The sequence below is a fragment of the Papio anubis genome, chromosome 4 (genome assembly GCF_008728515.1).
Source record: "Papio anubis isolate 15944 chromosome 4, Panubis1.0, whole genome shotgun sequence".
NCBI classification, from domain to species: domain Eukaryota; kingdom Metazoa; phylum Chordata; class Mammalia; order Primates; family Cercopithecidae; genus Papio; species Papio anubis.
The window spans coordinates 154,773,687-154,797,050 of record NC_044979.1 but is presented as its reverse complement, the minus strand read 5'-3'; the positions used below and the strand labels follow the sequence as shown (position 1 = coordinate 154,797,050).

The following is a 23,364-nucleotide window of genomic DNA, read 5'->3' as shown; positions in this document are numbered from 1 at the left end:
CTGAAGCCAGGCACATGTGCTTTAAAATGATTGTCATCCTAATACCACTGGGAAAAATAGCAAATTTACATTATTTCGTTTGTGCTCCCATTTATTATCATTTGTTTTTTTCTATACAAATCTATTATTTCTAGATTTTTATATAACATGTTAGACAATAAAATGGGCTTGTCTCTTCAAAAACAAAAAGAAAAATAAGGACGTCTGAAATTTTGTGGCAAAATTACAAACAATTAATTCAACTCAAATGCTTTCTATATTAAGTGTGGTAGGTATCTCTTAAATATATTCACATGTAGAACTATGCCAGTAGGTATACATTTATATATATGTATGTGCTATAAAATCACTATTAGAATGGAAAAAAATTAAGGTAATAATAATAATATAATAAACCTATAAAATAATTATGCTTACAATCTTTAATGTAGTGAAAAATATCCTGGAAAATTTAGGATATATGTGTGTATTTTTGTGTGTGTGTGTGTGTGTGTGTTTGTAAACTGAATCTGATTTGTAGAGAAAGTTGAACTAGTCTTAATGTATCTTTTCTTTCTAGTAAGAGTGAGCAAGGTGAAAGGGTTGATAATGTACTCAATCGCTGAGTAGTTGAAGGCATTCATTTCTTCCTCTTCTTTCTATCCTTTCCCTTTGTTTTTATTGTGTGTTGAGTTAATAAAACTTTACTATAATCAATGATAAAGAATAGAGAACAAAATATAATTTGCCCACTTTTTTTGCCAAAAATCATGTTCACAGAATTGATATCTAAGTTTTTAGTTGAAATTAAGCTTTCTTAATATTTATTATTGCAATATCCTTACTTGTGTTTTTTTTTCAATTAATAGATGTCACACTACACAACTGAATATACTATGTAATAATAATAAAAATCACAATAGCAACTATAATCTTCATTTTACATGGTTAGGAAGACACAGGCATTATATGCTTATTTTCAACATCAGCCATTAAATATCCGGAAACTGGAAATGTTATTAAACATTATCAATTACAGTTCTGGAGACTGTGATAAACATGGTTATTAAACTAAATAGAGGTTTTGACTTAGATATTAACAAGCAAGTAACATTAATTAATATAAAAGAAAGCCAGGATTATCTGAAGTGTAAACTCCTCCACATCCTCTGTTTAATCTATTTGCTACCTTCAAAAGAACTTGAGAAATACGTGATCAATTTACTTTTATCCTTCATATATACTTTAATGCAGGGTTGACTGTTAAGCGGGAAGATATGCATTCAACCCCATCATGAATCTGACACAGTAAATACTCTGAGAATCTCTTTCTCGATGAAGCAAATTAATTTCTCCAAGACAGCAGGTAATTTAGTTAATATCTTTTCTGCCTTTGCACACAACACTCTGCTCTCTGGAAACATTTGCATGTACCTTTCAGAAGGAAATTGCTCATCTCCAAAAACCTTTACTCAACAGATTCATCATGCATTCATACACCAGATCCATCTTAGTTTTGGATTTACACGTCCTCGAAAACAAATATTTATGCCATATATTTCCAAACTTTCTGAATATTTCATATACTTTTGGCTCAAAACACCTTAGCAATTATCAGAATGAATCCATTATTGTACTATAAATATGCAGATATTCACTTTATTTTCAAATTGAATGAACTGTACATTGTACTTAGCTGTCAAATTTCCATTTTAGGAAACTCAATAAGGAAACCAGAAGATGCCATTAATGTACTTTAAAGAGTAAAAACAAACACAGCCCTGCAATCCACCAGTTTATGAAGAAGTACAGTTATACTCTCAATACCAGAGTTTGATGTCATTGATTAACTAATATACCTGTTAACATGTAAATCAGCAGTAACTTAAGCAACACTATAATAAAAAGAGTACTATGAGCACATTAGGTAAGCAGTAGAATTTAAGTTACTAAGGCTCTCTAAATATTGTAATTTGGAGAAAAACATAAATGATAGTATTTTCTGCATTACGCAACAGGAAAAAAAAAGAATCACATAACAAACTACTTGTGAACATAATATATTGGAAAGTATGTTGTGAGAAACTTTCACCAAAAATATTTTATTTTTAAACTCATTCATTGATACACATACATTGCACATCAACATTATAGAGAAATAGAAGAGATAAGTAAGTGGAAGGAACTTGTTGAAAAATAAAGCTTGAGAACTGCTTACAAATCATAGTGAGTTTCAGATTGTGACATTTCATTGTTAATGGCACTAAAACATTAAGAATTCTGTTGTAACAATATTCTTCTGTCTTCCAGTTAAATGACATCATATATAAAAGCTTTAAGCAAAGTAGTTCCAGGAAATCAAGTATTTCTCTCTGACCAGACAAGTTTAAAGATTTCTGAGTTCTAACTTCATCTCTAAGAGGATTTTACTCTCCAGCTTTGCATTTGACTATCTGCAATTTGCAAATGGTATATAACCTATATTTTCACTAATGTATTGAAGGAAAGAGGATAGATACACTTCTGTTCCTAGCTATAATGCTATAATTATTTCCATGTTATCCTAAAATATAAACCTCTGAGTAACTGTCAGCTTTCCTCTGCTGTTTACATATTAAATCAAATGACACTTATTTTTTGCTTTGTTTCAAAATACAGACTAGGGTACAGGTAGTGTGTGTGGTAGAGTGAGGGGGAAAGGCTGGAACTCCAGCAAATAAGAGTGTGGAAAAGAAATGTCAGATGCAGGAGAGTAGAAAAAGAGGTGTGAGATTGAATTTTCTCAGGCAGGTTTTAAGGACTCAATTCATCCAGGAAATCTGAGAATCACATGCCTCCCAGAATTGTCTGCTTAAAGAAGATGATCTGGGACATTTGTCCCTGGGCTCCCATTCTCCTTTGGTTCTTGTAGGGAGGAAGGTAAGCTATGAACTCAGTTATACCTCCTAACTGCACTTCACAAAGAGCAAAAAAATGGACATCATACACTCAAATTTTTACGCTGAAAACAGGTTTGCCTAAAGATGAGATGCTGAAAAATTAAAGGATCTGCCACACATAGTCCCGCTTTTCATAGTAGTCTGTAAATAAGAACAGACAACACCGTCGTCTCTTGCTGCCCCGCATCCCTTTATTAAATATGCCTCACACATTATTTAAGGCATATCATGAATCAGGGTTTCGGATGAAAGAGGTCTTACGATCTAACCTTAGCATACTCTCATTTTATTTTTACTTTGTGCATAGGAGGAAGAGAGACAGAGAAAGTGACTAAGATGAATAGAAAGTGTACTTTATAGAAAATTGTTTTAAATATGAATTAAAACCTTTTGTAAAATTTTTATTTATTTATTATTATTTTTTTCTTTTTGAGACAGAGTCTCACTGCGTCACCGAGGCTGGAGTGCAATGCCTCGATCTTGGCTTACTGCAACCTCTGCTTCCCAGGTTCAAGCAATTCTCCTGCCTCCATCTCCTGAGTAGCTGGGACTAAAGGTGCGTGCCACCATGCCCAGCTAATTTTTGTATTTTTGGTAGAGACGGGGTTTCACCATGTTGGCCAGGATGCTCTTGATCTCTTGACCTCATGATCCGCCCACCTTGGACTTCCAAAGTGCTAGGATTACAGGCATTAGTGAATTAAAACTTTAAGTTATAAAGTCGGCTTTAGGAGGGGAATTTCTGGCATTTCTAAGAGAAAGGAAAGCACATTTTTTGTTGTTGTTGTTGTTGTTTTAGAGACTCAAGACAAATATTTCTTCTGCCCATTAATTAATTATCTCTTTGACCTATTCAAATACTTCAAGACTATTCATAAGAAAGGGCGTTTTTAACAATTCATATCACTGTAAGTCTAATCAAAAATTTTGCAAATAATTGTGACAGATTCATATTTAACTTCTATTTTTTCAGTATTGTTATATCAAATATTTATACATAATGCTAAGGAAACCACCTGAAAGGCATGGGTTATTTATATGTAAGGATTCACTGTTTAATATGCCTAGTAAATTAAATATAAAGACTGCAGTTGATTTAGACTGAAAGGAGTCTTGGTAATTTTTCAAATCATCTTCAAAATTACTAAGTACTACTGTAGCATAATGTTATGAAAACATAAATGCTTTCAGTGGGTAAAGTGGAAGTATATTTTAATGTCATTATGAATAAAGCTTATGTGAACATTCTAACACATATTGTAGATATTTATTTAGTTTTGTGGAGAATTTACCTATGAGTGAAATGCCTAGGTCATGAAATGAGCACAGGATCAATTTTAGTAGATGGTAACTCCTTTAGTTTGAATGTTTGTTTTCTCCAGAACTCATGTTGACATTTAATTGCCGTTGTAACAGTATATTAGCGGGTGGGACCTTTAAGAGGCGATAAGGCCATGAGAGATCCACCCTCATAAATGGATTAACGTCACGATAAAAAGTGCTTTCAGGAGTGAGCTGACAAAAGTTTTGTATGGATGTAACTTTTCAACTCATTTGAGTGACTATTTAAGAATGTAACTGCTGGATCATTTCATAAGAGCGTTTCATTTTGTAGAAACTGCCAACCTGTCTTCCAAAGTAGCTGCACCATTTTCAATCCCAGCAGCAATGAGTGAGTCTTCCTGTTGGTCCACATCCTCAAAAGCTTTGAGTGTTCTCAATGTTTTCGACTTGGCGTGAGATATTTTTGATGGTATTTTAAAGTGTACATAATTGCATTTTCTAGTAGTTGCTATTACTGTAATAAAGGACAATTTGATTTTTGTCTTTGGCCTTTTGCCTAACAACCTTACTAAATTCACTACTTAATTCTGTTAATTTACCTGTCGAATTAACTTCATAGGCAATTGTCATAGTCAGAATGTTTCAACCCCTCACCCCCAAATTCATACATTGAAATCTAATCCTCAATGCAATGGTATTAAGAGGTGAGGCTTTTGGGAGATAATCAGGTCATGAAGCCTCCACCCTCATGCATGAAATTAGTGCCCTTATAAAAGAGGCCAAGGGAGCTTGACTATCATTCTGTCATGTCAGGACACAGCTACAAGTTGCCATTAAGGAAGCACAGAGAAAGTCCCCACCAGTCAGCAAACTGGCTGGCATTTTGATCTTGGACTTCCCAGTCTCCAGAATTGTAATTGATAAATTTCTGTTGTTTACAAAGTACCCAGTCTAATGTATTAATGTATTTTGCTATAGCAGTCTGATTGGATAAAGACAACAATGACACTTGTGCCTAAGTTTCATTTTTTCATTTGTTTGTAAAAATCATTTTCTTGACTGATTTTTAGAAATACCATGACTATGCTAGATAGAAACAGTGATACAGTATATGTTTATCATGTTCAATCTCAGAAAACAAGCTTTCAATATAGCACTAGTCAATATAAAGATTTTTTGTTGTTTGTGTTTTTTTTGAGACTGGGTTTTGCTCTTGTTGCCCTGGCTGGAGGGCAATGATTTGGTCTTGGCTCACCGCAACCTCTGCCTCCTGGGTTCAAGTGATTCTCCTACTTCAGCCTCCCGAATAGCTGGGATTACAGGCATGCACCACCACTTCCGGCTATTTTTTTTTTTTTTTTGTATTTTTAGTGGAGATGGGGTTTCTTCATGTTGGTCCAGTTCATCTTGAACTCCTGACCTCAGGTGATCCACCTGCCTCAGCCTCCCAAAGTGCTGGGATTACAGGCATGAGCCACCGTGCCCAGCCCAATATAAAATTTTTGGTATGCTATTTGCAGAAATTCTTCATCAAATTGAAGAATTAGGATTTTTTTAGTGTGCTAAGAGAATTGCGATATACAGATGTTGAATTTTATCAAATTTTTTACATTATTTCACACCTAATAAAAATCACTAGATGATTTTTGTGTTCTATATTGCTAGTATGTATAGTAGTTCTGTTAAAAAGTGCTAAATTCAACCTACCCATAAAATAAACCTTTCCATTATATATTATTTTCTTACATATTACTTAATTCCAGTTGTTAATTTTGCTTAAAATATTTGATTTTATATTCATGACAGAATGAATTCATATTCATTTATATTCATGAGATAATACTCATAAAAGAGATAAGTTTACTTTTTACTGTCTTTGTAAGGTTTTAGTATTAGTAATATGCTAGTCTTATACAATTTCTTGAAAATGTTCCCTTTTCTCTGTGAAACAGTTTCTATAAAATTGACAGTTCTTCCTTAAGATATTACAGCAATTCACAAGTGAACTTTTTAAGACAATATTATAAATTATTGAATAAATATATTTTCTGAATATAGGACTATTTACATTTCTATATCTTCCTGAATTCATTTGGAAAGTTCTGCTTTTCAAAAAGTTGATCTATTTCATATAACTTAAAAATGATTGACATAAAATTGCTTTCCTCTGATAACCGTTTCAGGTTCTAACTGATAAAAAAATTTCTTTTCTTCGTTTTTACTAAGTATAACTCATAGCTTTTATTATAAATTTTTAACAACATTCCTAGAGATATGAGCATTTTATTTATCTTTTAAAAAACAACTTTTAGCCTTGTTTGATTTCTCTTTTATATGATTTATTGCTAAATCATTGGTTTTTCTGCTCATACCTTTACTATTTCCTTTTTTGCTATTTTTGTGTGTGTAGGCATGAGGGGTTTATTATTCCTTAAGGTATTGATTGTCAGTCTCTATTTCTAATAAGTGAATTTTTATTAGAAACTTTTCCATAAGAACTGCTGTTTCACATCTACAAGTTTCTATCATACATTCATTATAATTCATGACCAAAATAAATTCAAATTTAGATTTTGATTTGTTCTTTAAATCATAGGTTATAACATTCATATATAAGTATATTCTTAATTGTCTAAATACATGTGAATTTAGTTTTCTTATTATTTATGATTTCTAGTTTAATTATACTGTGCAGAGAAAACACATACTCAATAATTTTGTTATTTAAACTTTTATTAAGATTTGACTTGTGGGCTATTGGTTTTAAATTTTGGTCAGATATTTTCTATTTTGTTGAATATTTCACATGAAATTAAAAATAAAATATTCTAGTGTTGCTCTTACATTTTATATATGAAAATAAGATTCGGTTTTTCAAATATATTTTCAGCTCTCTTATTCCCCTACTGATTTTATAGTGTAATTTTTCTATCATTTATTAGGAGAAGGGTTTTTAAAATCTGCAATGTAATTATGGATTTGTCACTTTTATTATAGTTGTCATTTTTTGTGTATAGAGTATATAAAAATGTAATATTATTTTTTCTTCTTGAAAGTTAGCACTTATCATGATAAACTATTATTCTTATCTCTAGTAACAAATCTTTTCTAGTATTTTATTTTATGTTATATTCATTAGCTGTGTTATTCTTTTAGCTTGTGCTAACATGGTAAATCTTTTTATCATCATTATATTTTGAATGCTATGTATGCTTACAGGTAAAATGTATATCTTGTAAGCATTATGTAATTGTTATTGCCATTGTTTCTCTCAGTGAGAGGATTGGTGTCATAGTGTAATATCCCCCGCTCATCACATTTAGAACCAGAAGTGTGTCAGAGTCTATTTATATAGTCACCTTATATGTTCCACTTTCAGTTTCTATCACAATCTGTGACACATATAATTCTTCAATAAATATTAGTGTAATGAAACATTGTAGAAATGACTTTAATAATTGTGATCCTTCAAAACCACATGTAAATGACAAACATGCAAAATTCTAAATTTATGATTGTTTCTAAGGACTATCTGAAATATACAGTGAATTCACGTAAATCAATAAGTTTGAAACCCTTTGGGCTGTTACAGGGAATCTGATCATAGGGTAGACAAAGTTAATAATTATAATATGTAGAAATAAATGCACTTACAGATACAGCAAAGAATCCCCTGTGACTCCTGAAGAGGAGCGTTTTTCATCATACTGTACCAGAGAGTTGGAGAAAGCCTCCTTGAGGTCAAACCTTGCTTAAGACCTGAAGGCAAATTAAAAATTCAAGTAAAGAATGAGGAAAAGGTCATTGCAGACAAGAGGAATGTCACCTGCGAAGGCCCAGAGGTGTAAAAGTAAATCTAACACATGACAAAGGTGCATGCAAAGGTAACTAAGTGCTTGGAGCATAATTGATCCCATTAAATATTAGTCAAATAAAGAACTGATAGAAGTATAAACCATTGGCATTTATTAATTCCATAGTAATCAACCCTTCATATGAATAGCCTCAAGAATGGCTCTGATAAATTATGAAAACTACCAGGATATTGGGAAAGATGAGAGTCATGGAGGAATACAATATGAGAATGAGAAAGACTATTTCGCTTTCTTCAAAATATTTACTCCTACTTTTTGGGGCTGTATCCTGCAATTAGATCAATCATTATTCTGTTAAATACACGAAGTATTTTCTTACATAAAGTAGACTTTTAAAAAAAAGTCTAACATTTATTTGAGAGTATGTACAGTATAATCTTTATATTTATTAGTAGTAAACATGGTTTTAATTACAAATTTCATTTACCTTTCTGAAATGGAAATATTTGTGTGTTTTTTATACATGAAATGCAGATAAAAAGAATGTTTTTCACTTAAGAATAATATACAGTCATATGTCACTTAACAAGGGGGATATATTCTGAGAAATGCATCAGTAAATGCTTTTGTAGCTTTGCAATATCAACAGTATACTTTCACAAACCTAAATGACATAGCCTACAACACACCTAGACTATGTGATACAGCCTATTTCTCCTAGGCTACAAACCTGTACAGCATCTTAGTGTACTGAAAACTGTAGGCTGATGTAACACCGTGGTAATGAGTATCTAAAAATACCTAAACATGGCCAGGTGCGGTGACTCACGTCTGTAATCCCACCACTTTGGGAGGCCGAGGCAGGCAGATCACCTGAGGTCAGGAGTTCGAGACCAGCCTGGCCAACATGGTGAAACCCTATCTCTACTAAAAATACAAGAAATTAGTCAGGCATGGTGGTGCATGCCTGCAACCCCAGCTACTCAGGAGGCTGAGTCCAGAGAATCACTTGAACCCGGGAGGCAGAGGTTGCAGTGAGCTGAGATTGTGCCATTGCACTCCAGCTTGGGCAACAAGAGCGAAACTCTGCCTCAAAAAAAAAAAAAAAAAAAAAAAAAGTCTAAACACAAAATGATACAGTAAAAATGTGGTATAAATGGTAAATAATAATAATAATGTATCTGTTTAGGACACTCACCATGAATACAGCTTGCAAGACTGGAGCTTGCAGGACTTGTTCTGTGTGAGTCTGAGTGAATGTAAAGGCCTAGAACATTAGTGTATACTACAGTAGACTTTATCAATATTGCACACTTGGGCTACACTGAAATTATTTTATAAAATTTCTTTCTTCAATAATAAATTAACATTAATTTACTGTAACTTCTTTTTACTTTATGTACATTTCATTTTTTAACCTTTTAATTCATAATAACATTTAGCTTACAATGCAAATGCATTGTACAGTGGTGCAAAAGTATTTTCTTTCTTTATGTCCTTACTCTATAAGTTTTTTGCTATGTTTAATTTTTACTTTTTAAAGCTGTTTTGTTAAAAATTACGACACACACACACACATACTAGCTTAGGTCTACCCAAGGTAAGGCTCATCAATATCACTGCCTTCCATCTCCAAATCTTGTCCCACTAGAAGCCTGCAGAGGTAATAATAGGCCTGCTGCTGTCATCTCCTGTCATCTGGTGTCATCTTCTTCTGAAATGCCACCTAAATACCTTGCCTGAGGCTATTTTACAGTTAATTTTGTTATAAGTAGGAAGAGTACACTGGAAAATAAAGATACAATCTCTAGTATAGTAAACACATAAAGCAGTAACACAGCTTATTATTCAGTATTATGTACTGTACATAATTGTATCTTATACAACTAGTAGTGCAACATGTTTATTTACACCAGCATCACCACAGACACCTGAATAATGCATCCCACTATGATGTTACAATCGCTACAAAGTCACTAAGCCATAGAAATGATTTTGCTCCTTTACAGTCCTATGAGACCACCATCCTATAGGTGGTCCATTGTTGACCAAAATGTCCTTAGGAAGTACATAACTGTATATAGTGGAAATTCATTTTTATGTTTTTGGTGTATAGATGTCCAACTGTTCTTGAAAGATTTATTAGAAACACTACATTTTTTTTCACTGTATTGCCTATGCATGTTTGTGAAAAATAAGTTAAATAAGTTATCTAAAACTTGCAAAACTGAGCACTAGATTTTTGTTGTAGTTAACATTATTGTATCAATGCCAATTTTGTATATCTAAAGATAGTTAAACATAGGAAAAACACAGTATAAACACAGTATTATGGGACCACCGTCATACATGCAGTCCACCATTGACTGAAACATTCTTAGGTGGCATCTGATGAGGCCATTTCTCCATTCACAATGCCTGCCAAAGAGTAGGCACTTATTAAGTTGTACTTAAATAGATGCAAATGTACCTCAAGGGAATGGTCAAACTCATCACTTTGTCAAGAATGTTTAGGTTACGCAGTCTGCGTCAAGAAGTTATTATTCATTTAAGTGTATTGAATGTAAGACTGAAAAATTAAAATTCCTCAGACCTTATCAACAGCATTGGACTTTTGAATATAAAGTTTGCTTAACATCTTATTATATTTTAGTTGGTACAATATAGACAATAAATTGTTGTAAATAAATGTGATGTTTTAAAGAAACATAATATCTAAAGAAGGAAATGCCTGTTCAGTTTTCAAAAGCAGCATGTAGGGACTTAAAGACCAAGAAGGAGAAACAGAACCTAGTCCGCTTAAGCTTGTGATTCAAAACGAGCTATAAAGAATTGGAATTGCCTTGTAAGTACAGCACAGGGTGTCTAACGAATAATAAAAAAGAAGTAAGTTTAATTGCCAATATGATACAAATGGGTATCATGTTACTTCTTTAAAGTGTTGCCCTATTTTAACACCCTTTTCTAATTAAAAGGCACGTTTTAAGAGCTTAATTGTTGATAGTGCTTCACCCTTTTATTTTAAATTATTGATATACACAGGACTGAAAATACATTGCTCAGGGCAGCTGATGCCCCAAATGAATTCAATGGCTAATTTTCTAGGATAAGGACCACTGTACAGATCCGTAAAAATCAAAAAAGTGGAACGCTGCAGACTTTTAACTGTCACCAGTTGTTCAAACTCAGACTGTGCTTCATAGGCAAAGAAGTACTAAGTCACACAAATCAGACGCTTTCTTAAATGGCCCTGTGGTATTTTGCCCTATTTTGTACTAGAGTATCTTGTTCCTACTATACTTAATTTCTTGTCTGATATTTTGAATTCTTAAATTAAAATTACACAAAATGAATATATGTCATAAAAGGAAGAGATAATAGTCGTGGAGATTTTATTGTGCAATTAGTGGCTATACAATGAAAGAATTGGAATGATGAGTAGTTAATTTTGTTGATCTAAGTCTTTAACATCCAGTGGTATAGTATTTTGTACTACAAATTGCCTTGATATTGCTAAATCTATGATCAGAGGTATACCTAAGAGAAAATTATTTTTCCTTTGAAGATGGGAGTCTATTACATTATTGCTTTTGTCTTTCAAATATATATTATATTCATTTTGTTTTTTAAACAGCTTAGATTTTAACTTTTTAAACTCTAGATAAAGCAGGATTTCGATATTTTCCTATATTTTTGCGTTAAGAAATAATTATAATGTAAATATATTATTAAAATAATGTTATGTTAAATGATACTTACATTTTTAAAAGCATTTGAAATATTTTCTTTTTCCTATGGTTGGATTTTAAAGAACTAAATCGAAAAAATTAATCATCATACCATTTCTTCAGTTTCATAGCTACTAACTGCCTAATAAAATCTCTATGGCTATTATCTCCTTGTTTTAGGACATAAAAACATTTTGTGTAATTTTAATTTCTTTAGGGGTTTGAAATATCAGAGAAAAAATAAAAAAATTGAAAAGAACTTAATTTTTGCATAAGATAATCAGCTAAAATTAAAAAATAATATTTGTATTTTATACTTCATTTTTTACTAAAAGCCCATCGATATTTTAAAACTCTTGAAGTCAGTATTCATCAAAGTGTGCAGAGTATCCGCAGACAGAGAAGCAGTCTAATCATGTAGACCTCACACACTGTACTTTTCTTGCATTGCTGGCTTTATTTAGTGCAATGATAAAATAAAGGATTTGGGCTTCCAGAGTAAGGCTTAATCAATAACAATAAAAACGTTTTTAAATGGACTGTTAGTAAATTACAGATTGTCAAGTTAAAGAAATACATGAGACATTTTCCATTTTCAATTGAACAATATATCTCTGTCCTGCAAATAATATTTAAAAAGTTCTTATAAAACCATCAAGTAGTTGAAGAGACAGTGAAATATTTTCAGAGCATTTCTAATGAGAGTAGAAACAGAACACAGAAAATCATTTGAAGTGTCACTTTGAGGAACTCACTTTAGAGTTTTGCTTTTATTTTTCTTTTGCTTGTAAAAGAAAGATATTGAAAAAAATCTATGCTCATTCTATTCAACGTGTGAGTAGCACAAATCACCAACTTAATTTTAGATCATGAATTGGTTAAGATTTTATATCTATAGAAGGGTTCCATAGGTAGTGGTTTCAGAAGAAACAATAGCTATACATCTCAATTAATTATGTGTAACCCTTATTAATTGTGATAGCTAATATGAATTAAAATTTATTTATGGCACAGGCATTGTGCTAGGTATGTTCTTGAATTTCTCCTTTGGGCTTCAAGAAACCCATTGAGTAAGAATTAAGCTATTCTTATGATAATGACAATGAAACTGAACTGTGGAGAGCCTAAGTAACTATGTCAACGCAAGTAGTTGAAAACATCCGAGCTCGAATCTGAACCTATGTCTGCTTCCAGAATCAAGGTAGGTCTTATTTGTATACCATACACCTTCTGTCATCTTAGAAAAGTGTTTCAGATATTTTAAAGCAGGGATTCCCTACTTTTGAGAAGAAAATAACGATTATGCTAGAAGTTAGTGAGTTCGTGTTGTAATAGCATCCAATGCAGAAATAAAAAGTTCCGATATTGTTTATGAGTTGACAAAATTAAAATGTAATAATTTTGCCACCTTTGAAAAAGAGGATAAAACTGTTATTTGCCGAGAATCTATAGTGGTCTGTAACTATACTAGGCTTTTTACCTATGTCATTTTTATAATTGAAATTATACTTTATATCCCATTTTGTAGCAACTAAAATTGGGGTCACATAGGTAAAGCAATTTCTCATTTTTATAATTTTTTATTTCCACATACTTTAAAGCTTAGAGCAAATTTGCAAAAATAGTATTAAGATTTTCCATATACCCTCCAACCATAATTCTCTATTTTAAAATATTATTATATTTGCTCTCTCTCTCATTTATATGTGCGTATGTGTTTATGTTTATGTATGCATGTGTAGTCTGATACACATATTTTTACACATATATAAAATTTTCACGCCCTATTTCTCAGCAAACTTTTGCCATCTATTTTGGCATCAGTTGCTGAATCTTACTTGAAATAATTATTAATATGATGATTGCTAAATGACAGTTTGAAGAATCTCCATCATTCTATCATTCCTGTATATTTATTAGGTATAATTTCACCCTAAATGAATATTTTTCCTTTTATCCTCTTAATATAATTATGTATTTACTTACATATGTATAAATACATGGTTTCTCATTTTATTTATTAGTTTTTAATTTGTTGAAACTTTATTATTATTAATTTTGATAGTCAAAATGCCCCAGATTTATCCAATAAAAACCCCTTCAAACTGAATTCAGTGTGTATTTTTTAATGCCCTATTTATTTTTAATGCAACTTGCTTTATAACAAAAGTAGATGTTCTAATTTCATCTTGTACTTTATTTGTCCAGTCCTAAAATCAGCTACCTCTCCACAAAGACTTTGATCATATGTTCACAATGATACTTAAACGTCCAGTTAAATAACACAGGGTCTACTCTCCTTCCATTTACATATCTGTAATTTATTTCTTCGTCAATGGGAAATCTGGCTCCATTTATCCTCAATATAATAATTTGTTTGCTTAAAGCTAAAATTAGGGTAGTTTTAGAATTACTAGCAATATCATAGCCAAAAAACTCAAACCTAGTATCTATAGCTCAGTATTTGTCTAGGGTTATTTTTCTTTGTAAACTGATGCTATATCAATACAATACTTCATTTTTAAGTTGCATTGGTTAGTGATTTCCCCTTTTTTACTGTGGTCATATTAGTCGTTTGAAACACAGAGTTTCCTTAGTTGCTGTTTGTACTTCTTAAATTGTTTTTTTCTAGCTCCTTTATTTTATTTTGCAATGCGGGTACAAAAAGTAGAAACTACAGAAAAGGTAGATGTATAGAAGTCTCAAACTATCACCACCGACATTCCCAATCTGTTCCCATTCACTCTCTGTAAATAATCAATTAGAATTTTGTCTGGCTTGTCTCTCCTGGATTGATCTTTGTAAAACTAAGCAGATACATGAATACTTAGTTATCATCCTCTTTTTCTTATAGAAAAAATACAATATTTTGAAGCCTTCTTCTTAAATGTAATTAATACAACCTATAAATTAGTCAATAGCAGTTAATAGAAATTTTTCACATTTCTTTTGCAGCTGCTATTACCACCATCTGAGTATTTATCAAAGTGTATTTAAGCAATGCTCTATATTTAGGCAACTAATTTGTTTTCAATATTCTGTAATTATACCTGGTGCTATAAGAAGTATTTTTTATATTTACAGAAGCTTATCTTCAGTGAAATTTCTAAGTAAAAATATAAACACATTTATAGTTTTGTTCAATATAGCCTAACTTTCTTTTATAATGTATGAATCTGTGGGACTGTTTTATAATAGCCTCACCAATGGAATAAGTTACCAAGATTTTAATTTTTGGTAATCCGATAGATAAGAAATGGTATCTCAGCATAGTTTTGAGACACATGCATCTATTATAAGTGAATGTAAATATATCATGTTTTAAAGGTCATTATATAATTTTGAGACATCCCTATTCATGTTTTGTTTATTTTCCTGTATGGTTTTGGTCTTGATTCCTTCAATTTTAAGAATGTTTCATATTCTTAAAAGATACATGAATCCTTTATCTTGGATATTACAAGTTTCTTCTAAGTATTCGTCATTTGTTTTTGTCATTTGTTAGTTGTTTATGTTACTTTGGAACACAAAGGTTTTTTTAAATCTTTTAAAGTCAGAGATATCTACATTTTCTTGAATGCAGAATTTGAATCATATATAGAAATTTTTTTCCAAACCATAAGTAAGAGAAGAATTTACCTTTGTTTCCGTCTAGTATTTGAATAGTTCATTTCCTTTTGAATTGATCTATTGAATGATCAATCAATCTATCTTATGATTAGATTTCTTTTTCTTTCAATAAATGAGTTAGATGCATTAACGTGTATAGATAAGCTGATATGTTGGACCTTAAATTCTACATTAGTTTATATTATACTTACTATGCTTATCATACATGACTTAATTTTTCTTTTTCTATGTGATGTGCTTTCTTCTGTAATTTTAAAGTTAAATCAACATTTAAGAAAGTTTGTATTTTCGTTCCAGTTGTAACCTCTGTTCTTATGCCTTTTAAAATTGCCCTTAAGTTCCTATTTTCTCATTTAGCCTTTTAATATCTGATTATCCAGATTTAATTGCACTGTTTGCCATTTATTTTCTTTATATCAGATAATGAGATTAATCTGCTTTTTTGCTTTTCTTATCTTCCTTTTTTCTTATATAGATTCTTCTCTGTCAAAGCATAATATTTGTGTATTTTCTTCTATCCATGTATCCACTTTTTAAACAAATTTTGGGACTATTTTTAACTACATAAATGCCAACTATTAATCTTTTTGCCAATGTTTCTTGAATTATGTCTTCTTTAGGTGAGGGTCATCTTTGTTATAGATTCCACAGGAGAGAATTGTGGAATCTCAGAGAACCAGTGAATGCTCTGAGTTCTGCATTTTAAAATGTCTTCTTGTTGTTGTTGTCTGTGGTCTTTTATATGCTTCTATAATCTTGATACTAGAAAGATAACTTGGCTGGGTATACAATCTTTGTCTCCCATTATATTTATCAGCCTGCTGTTCTCCCGAAATCCAAAATAAATTAGGTGTGTTTATGTTTATCTTTGCATATATTGCTGTTTTAGTCAATGGGAGTTGTGTTTTTAATCCTGTGATATTCAGCTTTAATTTGTTTTTATTTCTTTACTTCTATTCTTTTCTCTTTTCTTGTCTCTTTCTCTCTTCCACCCACCTGCGTGACTCATATATCTTTTACTATTACTTAGTCTCCAGTACTCTGTTTCATTATTCTTCCATAGATCACAGCAGTAAGAAAGAAACATCCACACAATGAACCATAGTGAATGAATACTAATATCATATAGCATCGTATATGTCTCTAGGCTCCAAATATCTTTATGCAGATAATATCCGTGTTTTAATCATCTTAGTATCCCATATGACTTGGTACAATATCTATTCTTAGTTGATACTTAGTACTCTGTGTAGTATTCATTTTAATTTGAACAATGTTTCTATTTTTTACTAGCTTAAAAGATATCATATTTTAGTATATAAAGCTATTAAATTTATCTGTGTGAAGAGCAAAACATTACCCCTTACCTATCTTCATCACTGTGAGGTGGGCATTGGATTCAGCAATACTCATTAACTGCTAGGAAGATGACTCATGTTAACTGTAGTAAAGCCATTTTACAATCAACTTATTAAGTAATAACACTAGCCAAAAACACAGAGACACAAATACCAAAAATTATGTGTTTGCTACATACAAATAGCTATACTTGGGGCATCACTAGCAAGTAACAAGATTGATTTAATACTTTACAGTCATAGCATATTAAAAATATAATACCAAAGGGATAATTGTCCCACATACAAAAAATGTCTATATGGAAAAGGCCGTGATTTATTGCAAAACATAATATATAGCAAATTCCAAGGAAAGGCAAACACGTTTTAAAAACAAATTTGTAAATGTAATGGCTTAAGCCATTACTTTCTGGAGAATTCAGAACTTTTAGGAGTAGAAGAATGCCTTTTCTTTTTTCTCTTTGTTCTTTCCTTTTTGTGATGTTTCGCTTTATTGATTTACTCTTTTTTTCTTTTTTCTTTTATTTCTTCTGATACTGTTGTTTCTTTTGAAGTGTTCTTTTCAGTGGAACTGGATAAAACCTTTTTCTTTTTTTCCAATTTGATTTTTTCTTTGCTTTTTTCTTTTTTCTTTTCCTCTTGTTTGTTTATTCTTTTTTTCCTGTAATGCCTGCAATGTATTCAGTTCTTCATTCTCTTCATTGCTATCTTCACTACTTGTACTGTTGACATCCAAAACTATGTCCCTTTTAGGGTCTACTCAGAGAAAATTGTGGCATTCAAAAGTCAAGTAACAAGAGTAGCCACATTTTTTACAGCCTGCTCTGACATTGTCCTTGTTGCAACCTGGGACTACCATGACGGTGGTAAGAGGGCTCACTGGATCAATTTTTCTGCTTTTAACATGTAGTGTTGGGAATAGTGAATAATTATTGTTAATTTCAAGGTGAAAATGAAATTCTAAACTTGAATTTTATTTTATAAAAAAGAGCAACTACAGTAAGTAAATCATGCAAATCATATGTTAATTTTATGAATGTGTACTTCACAGTATGTAACTATTCTCAGCTGTCTCTCTAAGAGAAATTGCCCAGATCCTAATAACTTATAAAAGGTTCAGAACTAAGCACTTCCCATCTCTGGGATATTTAGCAAAAAGTTTGGAGCAGGTTAACAAGTACAACCTGAGGAAACCTGCAAAATGAAGCAGATTTCCAGTGAATAAAAATGAACACCAAATCTGTTTCAATAACCTAATTCCTGGTAATTTCCGATTTCAATTATTGTCCAAACTGATATTAAAAAATAATTATTTATTGTCCATACAATAATTTGAGTCATTCTCTGTTCTGTGAAGCCAGAAGAAAAGGAGATCAAGAAAGAGGATCCAGGAACATGGCTGCAAACATTAGCAGACTTAATGAGCTGGTTAAGGCATCGCAGGTGAGCAGCAGACTAAGGATCGCACGGTAGCAAATCAGTTTGTGTTGCCGATGTACTTAATAAAGTTTTTCCTGGTAATTAGTTAGGATCTAGATGGTGAAAGTGAACACATACAGGGCATTTTTGCTGGTGATTTAAAGTATTTGTATGGAGGGAAAATGAGAGTTTTAAATTTCACTAATTTATAGCAGGAATCAGACCAGTTGGGGTCTGTATGCTCTATCCACAATAGATTAGGAAATACAATTTGAATTAAACCAGTTTATATATATAAACTTTTAAAACATGACTTAAGATGTAGTATGCACACAATAAATGATAACTCTCACTGTTGTTGTTAATAGTGATGCCACTACTACAATAGAAAATATTTCCTGGTGTAGCCAAAATTCTGAGACTCCTGAAAATGTAGTCCAAATAGTGTTCCCATATGTAGCTTAAGGGCAGCACCTTATGAATTTTCTACTGCTTTCGGCTTCTCTGGTTACAAATAAGAGGAGTTTGGACATCAAAGAATAAATATTTGGAGGAATCAAATAAGTTACACATTTCTGACATTTTCTACCCATCTCCTCTAAAGTGCTTTTCATTTTCATTCTGTCTTGATGTTACATGACCCTAGACATATGTCCACTGGTGTTATTATGACCCCAAAAAGCATATACTACAGCAAAACATAAAAACAAGAAATCATCATCCAGAAAATTGGCTAGAAGAAGAAGAAACATAAAATAAAATGCACATATATTTTCTGAGTGATTGATTTAGAAGGACAAAGTAAAATTTTAGTTAGAGATGAATCTAACAGGCTGGCAGGTCCTCACAGGAGTTGCTCTGCTTAATTCAATGATGTTGGCAATTGATTAAAGTACATGTCATTTGTTGATTTAATGGACATGAAGTCTGACAATGGATCCATGTCTGACAATCACTGAAAGGAGAAAAATTCTCTTGGAAACTCACTGGTGTGAATGATTCAAAAGGAAAAGCAAAGCTTGAATAGTCACTCTATATGTGCTTTCAGGAATGTCTTTCTCCTTTCTTGAGTTACTTTCTGAAAAAATTATTCCCTTTCTCTAACATTGTTCAAACACTGACACTTCAGAAACTTTTTCCTGACCGCCGTGACTACAATACCTTTCACATTTACCTAAATCACACCCCATGACAAGTTATTGAAATATAATAGCCAGCAGTGCAATTATGGCAGTTAATTAACTTTAATGATGCTCAATTTCTTCACCAGAAAATAACTAGGGGGAAAAGGAAGATGTTACATACGCTTCACCAGCCTGTTCTTAGGATTTAAAGAGAGCATTATTGAAATAGTAAGGGGTCATGAAATGTATAGTAGGAGTTTACCAAATGTTATTTCTTTATAGCTAGAGCATATTTGTGTTCACATATAAACAGAGAATCCAAAGCCCAAGTAGCTGCAATGAAGTAATTTTATTGTATCTACTCTTACAATCTCAGTTTCATTCACTAATATTGAAAATATTTATGTTTGATTTATTCATGTGCCAGAAAATTCATTTGATAGTGGGAATGTAATGATGAGTGAAAACAAACCCAATCCTTGTTCTCACAAGGTTTATAGATGTTAAGGTGATAAAAAATAAATAAATAGCAGTTAACTATGTAAAATGAGCAAAAGGAGAGGAATATTCTAGGTGGAAACACACACACACAAATTGCAAAGGCAATATGACATGAGAAAAAATTATTCATTCAAGGACCAAATGATGATGATGATGATGATGATTGACAGAGCAGGAGCATCACCATCTTGAACAACACTGCCTTTTTAAAGTTCCCATTGATCAAAAACCACTTAACTCCAAACGATATCAGCTTGCTAGCTAAGGTCAGCATGCCCATAAACCACAAATAACATCTACAACCAGAAACATTCCAACCCTAAAATAAACCCCTCCCTGACCAGAGACATGCCAGCCCTGAAATAACCTCCCCTCCAGCAGGAGAGATGTCAGTCCCAAGATAACCTCCCCTTTGAGCAGACACATTTCAACTCCTCAATAAAGTTTTCCTCCACACAGAAACATTCCAAGTCTGTGATAAACTCTCTTGCCCTAAAACCTTTAAATGCCTTCAGTCTGTAACAGAGAGCACTCCTGACCAAAAATCAGCCAGAAGCCCCTCTCAAGGTTGTTCTCCAAAATAAACCTGTCTTTGGCTGTTGAGTTACTTTTCATATTTCTCCCTTCTTTCTTTAACTCTTACAATGATGATGGTGATAGGCAAGAGATTATGGCTGAAGAAGAAAACAAGGAGGTAGACATATAATATTATAAGATAAAGCTGCAGTGGAAGACAGATGTCAGAACATGCACAGTTTTGCATTATGTAATCTTTAAAAAGATATTTATCTTAATAGAATTGGGGAAAAAAAGAAAATAAGAGATCTCAGACACAAAAACAATATTTTTTAGGGAAGAGGAAGGTATATCAATGTGTTATTCTGCTGTAAGAAAGTGCCACAAACTGGGTATCCAAGAGCATCAAGAGTTTATTTTCTTACACTCCTAGGAGGTCGAAAATCTTAAATCATTGTGTTGCCAGGACTGTGCTTCCTCTGAACCTTCTGTTCCAAGTCTCCTTCCTAGCTCCTGGTATTTCCTTGGCTTGTGACAGCATAATCTCTATCTTTATATGATGCTCTCACTCCATGTGTGTATGCCTGTAGCCACATTTTTTTCCCTTTTATAAGGACAGTCATCATTCTAAGGAGGGCACACCCTAATGGTTTCATCTTAACTAATTATATCTGCCATGACCTTATTTCCAAATAAAGTCACAATTTGGAATAGTGAAGGTTAGGACTTCAATGTATTAATTGGTGTGGGAGGGGTTGTAAGTCAACCCATAACAGATGGCATATCATTAATGGTGCATAACTTAAGTCAAATGCTCTATCCCTGAGCTATACCCCCCTTAATGGTACATAACTGATACTTGACATCAAATAAGAATTGTACTTCTTGTTTATTAATAATCTCTAATTGTTATTTTACTATTTACTTTTAAACTTGATCTTATATTTACAGCTTGTGAAAGGAAAATATCTTGGGCCCTCAAAATCACTAAGGAAAACTCAAGGCAGGAAATGCTTCCTGTGAACCTGCTTCCCATTCTATTCGAAGTCACTCCTCTGCTCACTGAGATAGATGCATATCTGATTTGCTTCCTTTGCAAAGGCTAATCAGAAACCCCAAAGAATGTAACCACTTGTATCTCACCTATCTGTTGCCTGGAAGCTCCCTCTCTGCTTCTAGTCTTCCTGGTTTTGCTTTAAGTTGTCTCACCTTTCCAGACCAAACCAATGTACGCCTTACATATTTTGATTGGTGTCTCATGTCTCCCTCAATGTATAAAACCAAGTTGTGCCCTGATCACTTTGTGCACATGTTGTCAGGATTTCCTGAGTCTGTGTCACGGACGTGTCCTCAATGTTGGCAAAATAAACTTTCTAAATTGACTGAGACCTGTCTCAAACTTCCGGGATTCACAAGCTTATATAGTCTACCGTCCTTACAATCTTTTAACAGATGTAATTTTTTTTACTGTAAAAATGAAATAACCATACAGATATGCTTATATTAAACCATGCAAAATTAATATTAAGGTAATTGAATATTCATTTACCGTAAATTAGGTTACCTTCAATTGAATGGCTAGGTGAAGATTGTATTACCTGTATGTGTTTTCTTTATAAAAAGTAAGCATTTAAATTAAGATGGCGTTCTAGACTCACATGTGATTCACTTATCCTTATTGAGAAACTAACACTGTGTAGAAGTGAAAAAAAATAACAGATTAAAGAAAAATAAAATACAGAATTCAGGAGAGGGTGAGACAAAAAATAAAGAGGAGATGTAAAATTCTGGAAGATAGTTGAAGAAGAGGAGTGAGAGGACATAGAAATGAAAATGGAAGCAGAAACTTATGACAGCAAAAAGGGAGAACCTTCATACATCTGGTTAAAAAAATCCATAAGCAAAGAGGGCATGTAGACACAATTCAGGAAGGCAAAAATAAATCAACATCACAATTTCAATTAAGATTATTAAAGAATATGAAGAAGTTACTTTCAAATAAAAAAGATGACATTCTGAGCAGCTAAAATTAAAAAAAAGACTCTTAGATATATGACTGATAAAAATAGAAATTCTATAGAGCAATCAGTATATAAACATCCTGAAATGTTTCTGGATGCAGAAGGAGGACGAAAGCAACAGACAATATGATGGAAAAAAAACATACGAAAGCATTCCCAAGGATCAGATATATAAACAGAATTCCCAAAGAGAGAAGAAATTTAGAGAGGAGGGGTTGTAATAGATATATATGCATTATATATATGTATATAGACATATATATACACACACACACATATACACACACACACACTATACCAACATTCTAAGAGCTGGGATGTATTCTAAATCTTCAGATACAAAGTGATCATTAAGTGGCTAGCATAATTTTATAAAGAAAGATAAAAAGAAGGCTGGGCACTGTGGCTCACGCCTGTAATCCCAGAACTTTGGGAGGCAGAGGCAGGTGGATCGCCTGAGGTCAGGGGTTCGAGACCAGCCTGGCCAACATGGTGAAACCCCATTTCTACTAAAAATACAAAAATTAGCTGGGCATGGTGGTGCGTGCCTGTAATCCCAGCTACTCGGGAGGCTGAGGCTGGAGAATCGCTTGTACCAGAGAGGTAGAGGTTGCAGTGAGCCAAGATTGCACCACTGCACTCCAGCCTGGGTGACATAGCAAGACTCCATTTCAAAGAAAAAAAAAGAAAGAGATGAGATAACCTTGCACAATTATTTTGATTCTAAAATGCCAAGGATGAAGTAAAAATAAATGTAAATATTGTACATTATTTAGGTATCTTCTAAAAAGCCTCCAAGATTTCACATCATAGAAAATGCTAAAGCCCTTAAGTAACAGGAAATGCAAATGTCAAATTCCTATTACCAGCAGAACTATACCAGAGGTGTGAAATGTGTTTTTGTAACACTAGGTAAACATGTCCTTATGACTTTTCAGAGGTGCCAATTGGAAAGCTGGGTAACCAAAGTGTTTGTTACAGTTTGAAGATAGATGCTATGTGCCAATAAAAGTGATGTTGCCACACTGATTATATTCTTCAGCCTGTCAT

At 32.5% G+C, this 23,364-nt stretch overlaps 1 long non-coding RNA gene and 1 pseudogene across 1 annotated transcript; one reads left to right on the top strand and one right to left on the bottom strand.

The window, feature by feature from the left end:
- Positions 1 to 1,234: 1,234 nt before the first annotated feature.
- On the top strand, positions 1,235 to 21,673 carry LOC110742790. The gene is made up of 5 exons (XR_002520861.2): positions 1,235 to 1,345; positions 7,859 to 8,086; positions 12,760 to 12,946; positions 18,091 to 18,176; positions 21,245 to 21,673. It is a non-coding gene; the product is annotated as an uncharacterized LOC110742790 (long non-coding RNA).
- LOC108584928 lies at positions 13,836 to 18,094 on the bottom strand (annotated as a pseudogene).
- Positions 21,674 to 23,364: the final 1,691 nt, after the last annotated feature.